General features: G+C 35.9%; 1 non-coding gene across 1 annotated transcript; it reads left to right on the forward strand.

Annotated features, from left to right (window-relative positions):
- The first annotated feature begins 17,263 nt into the window (after nt 1-17,263).
- On the forward strand, nt 17,264-17,370 carry LOC121206619 (small nucleolar RNA R71). Its single transcript, XR_005901685.1, has one exon. It is a non-coding gene; the product is annotated as a small nucleolar RNA R71 (small nucleolar RNA).
- The last annotated feature ends 761 nt before the right edge of the window (nt 17,371-18,131 follow it).

Genomic DNA, 18,131 nt, shown 5'->3' on the forward strand with positions numbered 1-18,131 from the left:
GAAGTAAACTCTTAATGTACTTAAATATGCATGTTCTTGAATGTATGAAAATTTATATATTCATTGCATGATAATCCATGAAATGTGTTAGTGTAAATGAAAGACGATAAATGTCCCGGTTGAAATAGAAAGGGAAATCTGATGGATAAATTATGGCTTACATGACATGAGATCCTGCATGTGTTGCAGAAAAGGATTTAGCCCGGATGGGTAATCCGATAATAAATAAATAGAAAGGATCTAGCCCAGACGGGTGTTCCTTGAGTGATCGAGCCTCCCGAAGAATATAGGTGCATTAAGGATTTAGCTCGGACGGATCATCTGATTGAGGACTAAATTTAGCCTGAACTAGCAATTCAGATCCGAGCTTATGAGAGCAGTTGTCGTAAAAAGGGATTTAGCCTGGACTGGTTATCCCGCCGTAAGATGTAAGGTTCGCGAGGGTGCGTTCTTGAGATGACCACTTGTATGACTTGACGGTTATTGGGCTATCTATTGAGATTTTCGAGAAATTCAACATGATTAACATGAGTAATAAAGAATGGAAATATTAAATTGATGAGCTCATCTAAGACGAATGACATGATGTATTGTTATGAGACTAACTTGATAATTGAGTGCATGTGATAGGGAAACTATTTCATGCTTGTTGGAATTATTGCCTAAATAGGGTTGTATGCTAATTAACCGATAAGTTTACTTTCTAGTTATCCGGACTTACTAAGCATATAAATGCTTACCCCCTCATCTTTTCCTTGTCTTACAGAGCTCGTGGACTCGTGAAGATTAGAAGACAGTTGGAGAATCAACACACTATCGACTTGTCCCGCTTTGGTATATAGATACTTTGTTTTGTTTAATGGTATACATAGGGCATTTGGTTATTTTGTTATATGTTTCATTTGGCTATCCAATGTAAGGGTTTAAATGGTATACTTATTCTTTTGTATATGGCCATGAGATGTGGCTCATATTGATGTAGGTTGTAAACCTACTAATGATGTATGTTTATGTTTAAATGATTCATGAGATATTGTGACGAGGTTTATCATGAATGGATGCTTGAAATGGGACCTAATAATTTGAGAGTGGTCATAGCATACAATGGTATATGACTATAATATGGCCTAAGTGTAAAATATAAAATGTGCTATGTTAATCCCTCATACAAAAAGGATAATTTAGCATGTACTAAGCTGATGAGATGAGGCTAGCATGCAATGAGTCATGCTAAGGTTGTTTAAGAGTATAATTAGGCCATATTAAATACTATTGAAGTCTTTAAGTGTGTATGGATGATAGAAGGTGACAAAAGGCTTGGAAAATAGCCCTAGAAAAGTCCACACAGGCATGTGTCTAGGTCGTGTGTAACACACGGTCAGCCTCCATGGGCATGTTGCCTGATCGTGTGTCCCCTGCACCTAAAATTTTAGGTCAGTTTGCATGGTAGTAAACATATGAGCAGAGACATGACCATATGTCTCAATGGTGTGGTGGACACGGCCTAAGCACACGGGCATGTGCTTTGGCCGTGTGCCTCAAAATGAATGATGACATCATAAACAGAATGTCCGAGTTTTTGGACACGGGCGTGTCTAGGCCGTGTGAGGGACATAGGCCAGGGACATGGGCGTGTGTTTGGCCGTGTAAAAATCCCTGTAGGTTCAAAATGAAAAATAAATTCAAATAATTCAACACGGGTGAGGGACACGGATGTGTCTCTAAGCACATGGGCATGTGCTTTGCCTCTACACGGGTGTGTGAGGCATAACCCCGAGAATTTTACTAAAATTTTCAATAATTCTCGATTTAGACCCGGATCGATTTTAATGTATGTTTTGGACCTTGTTGGTCCATAATAAGGACACTGTGATGTTGTTTGATTTGTTTTAAATTAGAATGAAATTTTATAACCCATGTTTTTCGAAGGTGTACTAGTATGTGTCTGGTAACGTCTCGTACCTTATCCCAGTCTCGGGTACGGGTAAGGGGTGTTATATTTAGTGGTATCAGAGCTACGATTTAGTCGATTCTAGGACTAACGTAGCTTGTATTGAGTATAGCTATACATGCTATTACACAAGTTATTTTTAATTGTAGGACTAACCTAACCATTTTTAATTGTATTTGAATATAGTAAATGTCTTCCAATCAAGCTCAAGATGAGTTCGAGGGAGCCAAGAGCCATCCTCCAGCTTTCGTTCAGCGAGCTACTGCTAGTAGTAGTAAACGACCTATGTATGAAGGCCAGGAAAAGGCAAGAATTGCCTTTTTTAAGAAGATGGATGAATGGTTTGGGGATTACTTGAGAAACCGCCCTAATATACCACGACCTCCTCCGCCCCCTACTCGGCCTAAGGGAGAAGTACCACAAGGTATAGCACTCGTGAGAATTAGTAAAGCTCCAGTGGACAAACTTAAGAAATACGAGGCTGAAAAATTTAGGGCTAGGGTTGAGAATGATGCGGAACGAGCTGAATTCTAGTTCAAGAACACTGTGCGAGTTTTAGACGAATTATCATGTACACTTGAGGAGTGCTTGAAGTATGTTGTATCTCTTCTGAAAGATACAACATGCCATTGGTGGAAGACAGTATCCTCAGTGGTATCGAAGGAAGACATTACATGGGAGTTCTTCCAAGCTGAGTTTAAAAAGAAATACATCAGTCAAAGGTTTTTAGACTCGAAGCGAAAGGAGTTCTTGGAACTCAAACAAGGAAATAAGACTATATCAGAGTATGAAAGGGAATTTGTTAGGTTAAGTCAGTATGTAACGGAGTGGGTCCAATCAGAAATAGAAATATTTAAGCACTTCGAGGAAGGCTTGAATTAGGAAATTAAATTGCTGATTGGGATCCTTGAGATACGAGAATTTGCCACATTAACTTACCGGACCAAGAAGGCCGAAAAGCTAAATAATGAAAGGAAGCAAGCTAAGAGAGAAGCTCGAGTTTCGAGTAAGAGGTCTAGCGGCAGAGCATATTTTTTCCCCACAAAGAAATCGAGAAATCATAAAAAATGCTCCACTTCATCAGTAGGATATTCGGGTAGATCAAGAAGCTTCAAGCAACATAACTCGAAGTCTTTTTCCCCTATGGTAACTAGTGTGGAAAGCGTGGATGATCAGAAGCCGACGTGTAAAAGCTGCAACAAATTTCATTTTGGAGAATACCGAATAAAGAGTGGTGCATGTTTTAGATGTGGGTCTCTTGACCATTTTCTTAGAGACTGCCCGGAGCGAGCTAATAAAGTGGTTGAATTAGCTCCGCAGCCGAATGCTCTTATTTCTTAAGGTAGACCTCCGAGACATCCTGGAAGTACAAGTGGCAGTTAAACTGTTGCTAAGGATGCTACTGCAAAATCAGAGGCTCGAGCCCTGGCAAGAACTTATGCAATACACGTTCGAGAGGAAGCCTCAGCTCCCAATATCATCACAGGTACATTTTCTATCTATAATACTCGTGTCATTGCCTTAATTGATCCATGGTCAACCTATTCGTACATTTGCATAAAATTGGTGTCTAGCATGGATATATCTGTAGAGCCTACAGAATTTGTGATTAAGGTGTCAAACCCTCTAGGCAAGTCTGTCCTAGTTGATAAAGTTTGTAATAATTGTCCTTTGACGATTCAAGGTCATTGTTTTCTGGCTAACCTTCTGTTTTTTCCATTCGACGAGTTTGATGTAATACTTGGCATGGATTGGTTAGCTGTGCATGATGTAATTGTAAATTGTGGTAGCAAGTATATTGAATTGAAATGCTCAGATGGTGAGATTCTCCGGATTGATTCAAGTGAGTTGGATACTTCGCCGGTTTTGATTACCTCGATGATGGCTCAAAGGTATATGAGAAAAGGATATGAAGCCTACCTTGCTTTTGTGTTGAATACTAAATAATCTGAGTTGAAGTTGGAATCGGTACCAATAGTATGCGAGTATCCGGATGTGTTTCCGAAAAAGCTACCTAGATTACCTCCTGTTAGAGAAGTAGAGTTTGGTATTGAGCTGGTGCATGGGACAACTCTTATCTCTATTGCTCCGTATAGAATGGCGCCAACCAGACTGAAAGAGTTAAAAGCGTAGTTGCAAGAACTGACGGATAAAGGTTTTGCAAGACCGAACTTTTCACCTTGGGGTGCTTCAGTATTATTTGTAAAGAAGAAAGATGGTTCAATGAGGCTATGTATAGACTACTGACAACTTAACAAGGTAACCATCAAGAATAAGTATTCGTTGCCTAGGATTGACAACTTGTTTAATCAATTGAGGGGAGCCATTGTGTTTTCTAAGATAGATCTGAGATCCGACTACTACCAGTTGCAAGTTAAAGAGTCGAACGTGCCTAAAACCACTTTCAGGACGAGGTATGGTCATTTCAAGTTCCTGGTCATGCCTTTTAGTCAAACGAATACCCCGGCCGCGTTTATGGACTTAATGAATCGCGTTTTCCAACCATACTTGGACAAGTTTGTTGTGGTATTCATTGACGATATTTTGATCTATTCCCATAATAAGTTCGAGCATGCTAAACATCTGAGGACCGTATTATAGATCTTGCGACACAAGAAATTGTATGCTGAGTTCAGCAAAAGCGAGTTCTGGCTTCGAGAGGTAGGATTTTTGGGTCACATTGTTTCGAGTAATGGCATCCAAGTTAATCCGAATAAGATATCTACTATTGTCAAGTGGAAGCTGCCGAAAAACGTAACCGAGGTTAAAAGCTTTTTGGGTGTAATGACCTAAAATTCACGAACACTAGAAAAGTGAGTTATAGAGCTTCCGTCTTAGTAAAATAAGTTTGAAAATAATTATTAGGAATAATTGTGAGCCTAGTAGTGTGTTTAATTAGGCTTTAATTAAGTGAAATTAGCTCAATTTAGTGTAAATAATAAAAAGGACTAAATTGAATAAAGAATAAAAGTTTAATTGTAGATTAAAATAACATAAAAAGGGCCAAAATGGCAAATATGCCATTTACTATAGAATGAGACGGCATAAGTGTAAGATTTTTCTTACTTTATTAAATTATTATATTATATAATTATTATTTTATTTAAATTATAATATGAACTATAGATAAATAAATAAATAAATCTAGTTGTATGACAAGTGTAGGGTGATGAAGTATACAAGTGTATTAAAATAATAATTAAATAGGTACACTTGTAATATATTTAGTTATTTACTTAAAATTTAAGTAAAAAGATATTATTATTATTAAGATATAAATTATATTAGTTATTATTATATTATGAAATAAATTAAGAAAAGACAAGTGTAAAGGAAAAATAAAAGACAAATGTATTAATTTAAATAAGTACATTTGCATTATTTATGTATAATTAGTGAAAAGATATTTTATATTTATTATTAATTAGTAAAAGATATTTATTAGATGTTTATTATTATTAAAATTATTAATTATATTATATTATGTAATAGATTAGATCAACACAAATGTAGGGTGGATATGGGATACAATTATAATATATACATTTGCTATTAAATAGATATTTTATATTTATTAATTAATTAATTAGAAAACAAATTAAAATAAGTAAAATAAATGAAATAATAAAAGAATAAAAAGAAAGACAAAAGAAACAAAGAAGAAACATAACAGAAGCATTCCGAAACAGGGGAAGAAAAAGAAAGAAAAGAAAAGAAAAAGGAAAAACTAGGGTTTTAAGGTTTGAAGCTTTAAAAGGTAAGTCAATTAAGTCATTTTCTCTTAATTTTGATATTTTAGAAGCTTTAGAACAAAGTTTTGTTGAAATTAAGTTGAAGTTTTGAAAGTTCTTAGGTTCTTGAGCATAGTTCATGTTGAAAAAATAATGAATTAGGGATTTAATTGAATGAATTTGGGATTTAATTGAATGAATTTTAAGTTAGAATTAATTAAAGGATTAAATTGTAAATTAGGCTATAAGTTCTGTGTTGTAGGGAATAAATTGAAAGAATTTTTAAATTATGATTTTATTATGAATACTTGATAGTTAGGATGAATATGGAAGAAAAATGGATAGAATTGAAGTATGAAATAAATGAAACAAATAAAAGAGTCAATTAGGATTAAATTTAAAATTAGGCATAAATTGAGTAGAAATTTAATTAATTATTTAAATTACTGCTGTAATTAATAATGTAAATTGTTATTATTATTTTTATTTTCGTAGCTAACAAGGAAAACGAGGCATCGGTATCCAAAGGAAAAGAAAAGATCGAGGAGTAAATTCGTATTTTGGGTTTGTATTACTATAACTCAAACTATTTATTAATTTGTATATTGAATTTATAGTTATGGAATAATTAAGGTAAGGTAAGTATTATATTTGAAATTAAATATGAGTATGTGTGAAAATTAATTTGTATATGAATTAAGATAATAGATGTTTGAATTGCTTGAGTATTGAAATTTTTTGTGGAAATGAAATTGAAATTGGAAAAGTAAAATAATACCCTATTAACTTGTCGGACTAAATTTGATACAAATGGCATGCCATTGGATTTGTGTTGTGATGAGGAGATTTGTAGTTCGGCCGAGAAGATGTTTCTGTTATTATATACTTCGGTTTATCCGAAGAGGCATTTAATGCCTTATTGGTGTGTTTGGGAGGATATATTATACTGGTTGTTATAGAGGATTTATAATATTCCAGGTGTATTTGGGTTGGATATTCTGGTGTGTTTGGATGGAATCAGCGTATCAGTCAGAGTCCGAGCCTTGTTAATAGGGTAAATAATTGAAATGAAATTTTGAAAATGAGATTAATTGTTTTGGCACTATTGAAAAGTATGAGAAAGAATGTATGAGTTAAATTATGAATTGAGTTAGTACGTGAAAAAAAAGTGAAATATGAATTTAAGAGTTATGAGGTAATATAATTATATATAATTAGTTTAAATGATTATAAAGTTTATGGTTGATGTTTGTAATTTATTAATGTTAAATAGTTTTGATTTATAGTAATACCACTGAGTATGAAATACTCAGCGTACAGTTTTTTCCGTGCGCAGGTCATTAGAGTTTCGGATCCGGTCTAGCATCCAAAACAAACCCGACTCCGACAAGAAAATTTTGGTGACGTATTTCTTCTTTTTGTTTAAGTGGCATGTATTAGGTGGTTGTACATGAGTTTTATATATATAGGTTAAATGATCTTGTTGTAATGATAAGTAAGTTTAAAGTTATAAATTAGTAAATTTAGTATTAAATTTTGAAATGAAATGAAAGATATGAAATAGTTCCTTGTATGTTAATACTTTTGATCGCGTGATTCGTAACAAGTAATAAATATTTATAATGAAGATCAAACCTAGACTAACTATTATCACGACGAAAAGGCAAGCGCACCTATCGAACAATAGTATAGTAATCGCAAGACCGAGATATCGTACCCAAGGGAACCAAAAGTACTAGTAATAACTATCTTTTTATTATCTAGCCTAAGAATAAAAGGGTTTGTTTTAATTAACTAATTATTTAAACTAAGAACGCACAGAGAAAAGAATTGGAGAATTGCTTTTGGGAAAATCTATTGACTTGAGACAATACCTAAGGAAAAATCCACCTAGACTTTACTTGTTATTCTGGCTCCGAATCGGACGATTTCTTCATTCAACTTGTTCCGTAAAGATCCCTAAATTATGTTATTATCCCTATTCAAGACTAATAACGTCGAATCCCTAGATTGAATAACTGAGACTTTTCTCTAATTAACACTCTAGGGTTGCATTAACTCGATCTATAGATCTCCTTATTAGGTTTCACCCTAATCCGGCAAAATCTTGTCACCCTATTTCTAGGCGCGCAATCAACTCTGCTTAATTATGACAAATGTACTCTTAGACAGGGTCTATTCCTCATCTTGAATCAGTATCCTGGGATATCAAAACAAGAATTAAGAACACATAATTAAGAACAAGTTAAATATTTATCATACGATTCAGAAAAAAATAACAAGATTCGTTTTAGGTTTTATTCCCCTTAGGTATTTAAGGGATTTAGTTCATAACTAAATAAGAAAACATCTCAGAAGAATAAAGAATACAAAACATAAAGAAAACCCAAAACTCCTGAAGGGGAATTGAGGAGAGATATTCAGTCTTGATGATGAATTCGGCTTCTGAGATGGATCAATCGGCTTCCTTGGGGTAATTCCTTACCCCTCTTCTCTGTCTCCCCTTTTCTCCTCCTCTAGTGCGTATTTATAGGCTTTGGAATGCCTAGAAACCCCCCAAAGTGGCTTTTTCCGAATTGGACTTAACTGGGGCTCAGCAAGGACACGCCCGTGTGACACAGCCGTGTGACGTGATTGCCAGGCCGTGTTCGATCCATTAAATTGCACACGGCCTTATGGGTCAATAGTCAGGCCGTGTGAATCGTGAAAGCCTTGGTTGACACCCTCGAAAGACACGGGTGCGTGAGCTACCCGTGTGGCAAGGCTTAAGCTGTGTCATCTTCTCGATTTGGTCCGTTTTTTCCCTTTTTGGCTTCTTTTGACTCTTGGTGCTCTCTTAAGTACAAAACATGAAATTAAAGCATTAGGAGCATCGAATTCACCAATTCTAATGAGAAATCATCTATAAAATGCATTAAACATGGGGTAAAAATATGTATAATTTATGGTTTATTAAATACCTCCACACTTAAGAATTTTCTTGTCCTCAAGCAAAATTCTCAACTCATAATCAGAATAAATCCTTCTCAACTTATAATTTCTATCAATAATATCTCAAATTAATCAATAGGTAATCATACATTGAGAATTTAACTAAAAGAACATAAAAGTTTCAATCATTCCAAGTTGAGCATTTTATCCCGAAAATATAAGTGTCTTCCCTCATCTAAGTAATTACCTTTAATTCAGAATATCACAGAGTTTTACATCCTCACTAAAGATTCACTCAAATCACTCGAGGTGTTTTAAGGATAATAAAGGAAGCACTCAATAGTCAATAATGGAAAGTCATTACCATAGGCTTGCATGAAAATCAAATCTCCACCACTTTAATTTTAAGAAGATACATCAATCAAAAGGTCTTTAGAGGGTTGTAATGAGGCTTGGTTAGGGGGTGTGGTCACAAGCTGAAAGAAAGGGTTAGAATCGAGATTGAATTGAAAAGTTTCCTAACTAGAAAAAGAGTTAATCTTCACTTGCATACAACACAGCTTCTCTCAGGATATGAAATTACAGATATGCATACATAGTTGTGTGTTTTTTTTTAAGAACAAGTTAAATAATATAGACTAAATATCAAGAACAAAACATAGCTAGGCAATCCATTCAACTCAAATCTCGACAAAAATAGGGATTAATTTAGGGGATTTCAACAATAATAGGTTAAAGGTTAATATTAAGGGTAATACAAGAATTGGTTTGTTGGGCTCAAGGGGGTTTACTAGGGGTTAATCGTGGAGGTAGGCTTTTCATGGCATGAGTGGGTTAATCCTAAGTGCCTTAATTATTTTGATATATCAAATCAAATGGTGTGGTCTCGACATGCATAATCAAGCAAGTTCTAGAATAACAGTTCAATACTGACGCACTCAAAGCAATAATAAAAGTGAGCATGAAAGGATGAATAGATGCTCAAAAGGCTCAAAAATCTCACAAAAAATTATGGCTTTTTGATGTTTAGACTCGTGAATTCTAATTCAAAGTAATACCTAGACTTGAGGAAACAACCTATAATTTAATTTCTTAAAAATCAACTTATCATGCTTGATTCTCTAATGTCTTAAAGTTTAAATAATCAATGCATGAATCCCTATGTTTTAATTCAAAATATATCAATCAAAATCATAAATCAATTAAATATGATATGCGAGTTTTTCATGAGAACAAGGTGGTTATTTAGGGATCTTTTTCCGATAGTGAAATAAATACCCCCCCACACTTAAGATGTACATTACCCTCAATGTACAATGATAGATGTTAGAGAATAAAAATAAGATAGGAAGAGAAATGAAACTTCCTGTATGATGAATTCCTCGAACTTAGAGTTTTGGAGAGTGATCGGTTTGAGAGTGGAGGAGGATACTCCGGTAGTCGTAAAGGTTCATTAGGCCATAAGTCTTGCACCAAAAGAATATTATATATAGTGGTAGCTATGGTCGTGGTCGAGCAGGACATGGTAGTCGCGGAGAACCTTTCTCGGTGGAGTTGTAGTTCCTATGTGATGATGAGCTTAGGAGTTCTATATAACTATGATAAAATCAGGAACTTTTTAAGAGATATTAGGAAGTATAAGGATTCAAAAAGAAATAACCAAAATAAAGAATAAAAATAAAATTCTAAAATCTAATAAAAATAATAGAAATAGTTTCAATAATAAGTAAAAATAGAAAATAATAAATAAATATTTCTAAACATCTTCATCGCAGGATGGTTCGTGAGGCGGGACTGGGGATGAGATGAGAAGGTGCTGACAACTCTACTGTAGAGTAGCATCAATATTGTCAAACTGTTGAAAACACTGAAGCTCGAATCAGATGAGGTGCCTAGAGATGTTAACATAGAAAGCTGCCACATGAACTGGACAAGAGGGTAGTGGTGGCTGAGAATAGGGATCAGGGAGTGGAGAAGGGGAGTTTTCGGCTAGGGCTTTTGAAAGGAAAAAGAAAATGAATAGTGATTTGCTTATATAGGGGAGGGCCACACGGCCTAGGGCCACGCCTGTGTACTTATGAGGATGAGCCCATCTGTTTCAAATTTTGCAATTTTAGGTCATGATTGGCTATTCTCCCACGCCCGTGTGTCTTGGGCATGTGTGGTACATGGCCGTATCGCATGGACGTGCCTAGCATTGTTCGCTTCTCTCCCGCCCATGTTAAGGTACCACGTCCGTGTATTGTTATCCACAGCTTAACGGTACGGGCGTGTCTCATGCCCGTGTCGGAGAAACAGAATCGAGCCTTGTCCTTGGCACCACTGTAGGGTTCCATTCCCACGCCCGTGTACGTATCAAGTTCACCCCCGGCCATGTCGCACGGCCGTGGGGATTTATGGCATCCTGTGTTTTGGGGAAATCATTTACCCTATTTTCGCACGACCGTATCGCACGGACGTGTTTCCCTCCGTGTTAGGCACACAGCCTTAAGCACGGCCGTGTTACCAGCCATGTGGTGCTGGGAACCTGTGTAACACCCCAAACTCGGCCCAGACGTTATGGCCGAATCTGATGTGCCACATTGAAGTTAAAAACCCATGTTTCGTTTTAGTGCTTTAAAAACCGACTTTTGTTAAGCTAACAAAGTGAACGGGAGCTGGGCACCAGGTAGGAATCCGTAACAGAGGAGGTGAGCCATGAAGGCTGCTTAAGTACCAAGTTCTTCTAATGGATCCAATCCTAGACATGCCCACAACCATTGCCACACTTGGTTAAATCGAGTTGTAATTTATTTAAGTTGAAATCTTTGATAAATCGGATAATCGTGGCGTGGTGTTATTTTGAAAACAATTATCATTTTGAAAACACGTCCTAAGTCTAGCCCATTTATTAACAAACAGATTAAAGTTATTAAAATAAAATAATCCCAGAAAAATAATTAAAATGGCCTTATTACAACTCAAAACCAAACAATAATATTAATAAGATAAAACTTATAAAGAAATAAATCGGCTACTTATTGCAATTAAAAGAAACAGAAACAGTAATGTGGCCATCTCCGAGTCCCTCGCAGCTCCAAACCATCTAAGCTTGGGTATTACCTGCACAGTTAGAAACGGGGTGAGTTTACGAAAACTCAGTGTGTAATCCCAATAACAAACAAACAGTGAAAACACAGTATCAGTACAATTTGGGCCAAAGCCCTATTTAGTCTTAACATATACTGGGCCGAAGCCTTTCATTTAACGGTTACTGGGCTGAAGCCTTTTCATAAATCATATCACTGGGCCGAAGCCTTTACTGTAAATGGTATGGCCCTTAGGCCCATTTCAATATCACATGTAATGTCAATGGATGTATGCAAGCCCATTTGGGGAGACTACTCAACCCACCATCCGCTACTCTCCACCCGTACCAACCAACACACCATGTGGGGAATGATTCAACCCACCCAACCAACACACCACTGGCAGCATAGCTGCTTTATCATATATCTGGAGGCCTAGCCTATTTTAATAACTAGGGCAAAGCCCTTTTCGGTAAACTGGGGCAAAGCCCTTTTCAATAAACTAGGGCATAAGCCCTTTTCGGTAAACTAGGGCATAAGACCTTTTCAATAAACTAGGGCATAAGCCCTTTTCGGTAAACTGGGGCATAAGCCCTTTTCAATAAATTGGGGCATAAGCCCTTTTGCACTTCCTCCATCCATATAAAAACCCAACCCAATGCAACATGTCATGTATGCAGGATGTCATGCCCATATTTGAATAAACAATCATAGTCAAGTCATTCATATCACCAACATATATTCACAATCAATCCGTCAACCACACAGTCCAAGTCAGTCACTTGCCCACAAGGGCAAAACAGTCATTTTTCACATTATAAGGGTATTTTCGTAATTTTACCAAATATCAGGATTTTCCATGTTCATTACAATTATCAATATTTCCGAGTGTTTAAACAATGATCTTTAACCCACTTTATCAAATTCGGGCTTTTGGGCCCAAAACCCCTAATGGGCCCTACGAATGCTGATTTAGCCTACTTAACCCAAATTTTACAACAATACTAACCGTGTTAACGTGTAACTTTTCCAAATTCCATTTTCTATCAATTCTACCCAAATTGGTCTGAAAGCCCATTGGGCCCAATTTTAGCCCATTGAGTCCCAACTTACCATCGTGCACAAAATTGAGTTCTTACCTATTCCATCGATCCAAACACCGATCTTATCGTATTTATCGCATCTATCCAAATGCAACATTACAAGTTCCCGAAATACCGGTATTTTAGCATTTCGGCTTCTCAGCAAATATTAATCTAAGCTATTACGAGGGTTAGTACACACCTGTTACGGGTTGAAGTTGAAACGTTTCCAATATCAATCGCCTACGATAACCACCACCTGTCACTCAAACTTAACTAATCCAATATCAATATATGTAAATCCTAAGCACATCAGTCATGCGGAACATAAGGGCATATTCGTCATTTTACCATACAGGGGTATTACGGTCACTTTACCCTACAGGGACTTTACGGTCTTTTTACCTAATAGGGGTATTTTTGTCATTTCATCCTACAAGGGTGTTTTGGTAAATCTACAAACCAAGGGTATTTCAGTAATTTTGTAAACCAATAGAATTTCCATAATTTTTAGAAAGTCAAGGGTATTTCTATAACTTTGTAAATCAAGGGTATTTTAGTAATTTTACAAATTGAAGGTATTTCGGTAATTTCACAAACCAGTGGTATTTTGGTAATTTTATAAACTAGGGTTATTTTGGTAAATTTACAAATTGAGGGTATTCCTGTAATTTTACAAACCAAGGGTATTTTAGCAATTTTACAAACTAGGGTATTTTGGTAATTTTACTGATCGAGGGTATTTTGTTAATTTTGTAAACCGAGGGTATTTTAGTAATTTTGTAAATCGAGGGTAAAACAGTAATTCTGTAAATCAAGGGTAAAACAGTAATTCTATAAATCGAGGGTAAAATGGTAATTCTATAAATCGAGGGTACTTTGGTAATTTTACAATTTGAGGGTATTTCAATAATTTGGTAAACTAAAGTATTCTAAACAAGGATAACAATACGAATGGCCCTAAAGCACATTCTCGGCCCAAATGGGCCCACACGCTCGCGTGGCCCTTTTAGCCCAAATCTAGCCTAGATATGAGATTCACCTAGCCTAGTCCAATATTTACTATGCAGTCAAACAACTTATCCAATTGGGCCCGTAGGCCCATTGGGCCCACATAGCCCCTTTCGGCCCATCGCGGCCAGAAGTAGCCATCCTACAATTAGAGTAGTGAGAAATAAACACCTAATTGGCGACTGGAGTTAATCCAAGCTCCGAGCACTCTTAGCCGACGCCCAACCCAAACGAGCACGCCATACAGCGAAAGGGATCAGCCAAGAAAGATACATTTACTCTCCTCATGGTTCCCTCTATTTAAAGCCAGCTTCGCAACCACTCTTATGTTAGCTTCCCGATGTGGGATCCCTCCAACATTAGAGTTTAAATTCAACACCAACTCTTGCCGCCCCCTGTTAGCAAAATAAATGCTCCTTACTTGCCATGGGATTCAAACCCATGCCTCCCCTTAGATGCTCCACACGTTACTTGCCACTAAGCCACAAGGCTTTTTGTGTCATATTTTATCCACAATTAATTATAAGGTCTAAAGGCCAAAGTCCAGGTTCCCTTAAAAAAAACCAAAATAAATTGCAAGAGCCAAGGCTTGAACCCATGCTCCCATACAACCTTAATGACGCCACAACCACTAGACTACAAGCTTCCTTGTGTCATTTATTTACCAAAATAATTTAAAAACCCTCATCCAAGCATCCAGGTTTTTTTTTCACTTAATACCAAAATTTTTGCTAAAGCCCAAGTTTGAACCCAAGATTTCTCTAACACTTCTCAAGGTCATTAACCACCAAAGCAGACATTTAATTGTGTTATTTCATTGCACAATTAAATTCCTATATACAACCTCCTTACGGACCCGCACTCAAGGCCCAATACTTCTAGGCCCAAACTCGGGGTGTTACAATATCAATAAATAATTTAAAATTTTTATTCATTAAATAAAAATAAAAATTCAAAAAATTATACAAATAGTTCGTAAAAAATAATAATATGAATAACATGGATTAACATGCATAATTACCATGTTTAAAATTTTCACATTTTAATTATATTTTTATTAAAATAATAATGATATTTAACTTTTTTAAAAAAGGATAATAATTACATTTTGAAATTTAAAAGATTAAGATCAATTGGATTTAATTAAAATAAATAAATGAAAGCCAAATTGATAAAAAAAATTAAACATTAAGAACTAAAATTTTCATTATGACTTTAATATTTAACTCTTAATCTTCAAGTAAATATACAAAAAATGCAATGTGTCAAGCTTGGCATTGTTGCTTCAAAGAGAAAGCATTTATCAAAAGCTCAGAATTTATCTAACAATTCAATCCTTTTTACAAAATTTTATTAATGCATTAACGTTTTATCCAAAGAAAATAAAAAAGATATTCTTCTTGCCTTAATTTTTTACCTTTTTAACCAAAGAAATGGATCAATATAATAACAATATTTAATTTGCCAATTTAATTAAGTGATGCCTTAGACATATTGGACAAAGCTAACTCTTAACCCTAAACCTTAACTAAACCCCACACCCTAAATCTTAAACCTTAAACCCTAAACCCTAAATCATACACCCTAAACCCCTTATATATGCATACACCAACCCTTATACAAAGAGTTGGCCACAATGTATGTTGGCAAGTCTATCCCAAAACTTAGGAAAGTGTCAACCCAAAAGTGTACGTAGGGATAGTGTTGGATAAAGCAGACTCTTATTTAAGTTTTTCCTTAAGCATACATATCTCAATCCTTATACAAAAAGTTGACCAAAGCGTATGTCGAAAAGTCTATCGCAACACTTAGGAATATATATATCGTCTTAGGACTGGACAAATCCAACTATTATTTAAGTGTTGACTTAGGCATACATATACCAACCCTTATACAAAGAGTTGGCCAAAACATAAGTTGGCAAGTCTATCCCAACACTTAAGAAAGTGTCGCCACAATAGTGTCGTCTTAGGACTACACAAAAGTCAACTCTTATTCAAGCATTGCCTTAGGCATACATATTCCAACCCTTATACAAAGAGTTTCCTAAAGTGTATATTGGCATGTATATCCCAACACTTAAGAAAGTGTCGCCACAATAGTGTCGTCTTAGGACTACACAAAAGCCAACTCTTATTCAAGCGTTGCCTTAGGCATACATATCCCAACCCTTATACAAAGAGTTGCCGAAAGCGTATATTGGCATGTCTATCCCAACACATAAGAAAGTGTCACCAAAATAGTGTCGTCTTAGGACTACACAAAAACCAACTCTTATCAAGCATTGCCTTAGGCATACATATCCCAACCCTTATACAAAGAGTTGCGTAAAGCGTATCTTGGCATGTCTATCGCAACACTTAAAAAAACGTCGCCATAATAGTGTCATCTTAGGGCTAGACAAAGCCAACTCTTATTTAAGCGTTGCTTTAAGCATGCATATCCCAACCCTTATACAAAAAGTTGGCGAAAGCGTATGTTGGCCAGTCTATCCCAACACTTAAGAAAGTGTTGCCCCATAAGTGTCGTATTAGCACTGTTTTGTTGTAGTGATTGCTTAAAAAGTTCAAGAAACTTACCGAATTGTGCATCAATGCGATCTTTTTTTAATTTTGCTGGATATGGAACCAATGGTGAATATTCCTCCGGTACTGGTTTGTCACTATTTTCGGGTTTTTCTTCCCTCCTTTCGCTTTCCACGGCTTCTTGTGCTAACTTTTTTTCAAATTCCGCTAATACTTTCCCACTCCTTAGTGTAACTGCTTTGACATGCTCTCTGGATTTGGTATTACTAAATAAATTTTCTAGTGGTTTTTCCGAGATTAGTTTAGAAAGCTGGCTTATCTGAGTTTCTAGTCCTTGGATCGATGCTTGTTGATTCTTAAGTGCTGTCTTGGTATTTTGGAAACGGGTTTCTGACATTGATATAAATTTTAAGAGCATCTCCTCAAGGTTCGATTTCTTCTCTTGTTGATAAGATGGCTGTTGAAAACCCTGAAGATTTTGTGGCTTTTGATTCCTTGACCACCTCAGGAGAAATTTGGGTGGTTCCTCCAACCTGCATTATAAGTATTACTGTATGGGTTATTTTGAGATCTAAAGTTATTATTACCCATATAGTTGACTTGTTCCTCTTCGGTTGTGGGATTGAAGGATTGATATTCTGTCTGTGTACCTCCTCCGCTTGAGTCACACCTCATTACTGGATGTACCTGCGTAGAACCAAGAAAACTATCAATCTTTTTATTGAGAAGTTCTACTTGATTTGACAGCATAGTAACTGAGTCGACGTTATAAACGCCGACTGTTTTTGTTGGCTTAGTCCTCATGACTTGCCACTGATAGTTATTCAGTAACATTTCTTCAATGAATTCATAAGCCTCTTCAGGTGTTTTGTTGTTTATGGTTCCGCCAGCAGCTGCGTCAACCATTTGCCGAGTCTAGGGACTCAGACCATTGTGGAATGTTTGTACTTGAAGCCAAAGCAGCAACCCATGGTGAGCGCACCTTCTCAGTAAGTCCTTGTATCTCTCCCATGCATCGTAAAGTGTTTCTAAATCCATCTACACAAAAGAAGAGATATCATTACGTAATTTAGCCGTTTTAGCCGGCGAAAAATATTTTAGTAAAAATTTCTCGATTATTTGCTCCCAAGTAGTGATAGACCTTCGTGGTAATGAGTTCAACCATTGTTTAGCTTTATTTCTAAGTGAAAAGGGAAATAACCGAAGACGAATGGCATCATCAGAAACGCCATTGATTTTGAATGTATCGTAAAATTCCAGGAAATTTGCTAAGTGAGCATTGGGATCTTCATCCTGCAAACCATCAAACTGAACAAACTGCTGTATCATCTGAATAGTGTTAGGTTTCAATTCAAAAGTATTTGCAGCTACAGCAGGTCTAACTATGCTAGATTCAGTTCCTGTTAAAGAAGGTTTAGCATAATCATCATAGTACGTGAAGTAGGATTTTAATTAGCCGCAATTGCAAGAGGTAGCTGATTGCCTTGGTTTTCAGCCATCTCTTCGGTTGGGGTTTGAGTATCGTCTTCTCTCTCGTTCTCCGTGTATCATAAACTACGCCTTATTTCTCTTTGATTTTTTTGAATTGTACGATCGATTTCTTCGTTAAAAAGTAATGGTCCTGACAGGTTTGTTCTAGTCATAAACTATAAAAACCTACCAAGAGAGAGAAAAAGTAAATTAATAAATAATAAAATAAAATAAAATTGTAAGAAAAATAAATGGATAAAGTAATGAAAATTTAGTGTTCCTAATATTTCAGTTCCCCGGCAACGGCACCAAAAACTTCATCGTGTGATTCGTAACAAGTAATAAATATTTATAATGAAGAT

This window comes from Gossypium hirsutum, chromosome A01 (genome assembly GCF_007990345.1).
Source record: "Gossypium hirsutum isolate 1008001.06 chromosome A01, Gossypium_hirsutum_v2.1, whole genome shotgun sequence".
NCBI lineage: Eukaryota > Viridiplantae > Streptophyta > Magnoliopsida > Malvales > Malvaceae > Gossypium > Gossypium hirsutum.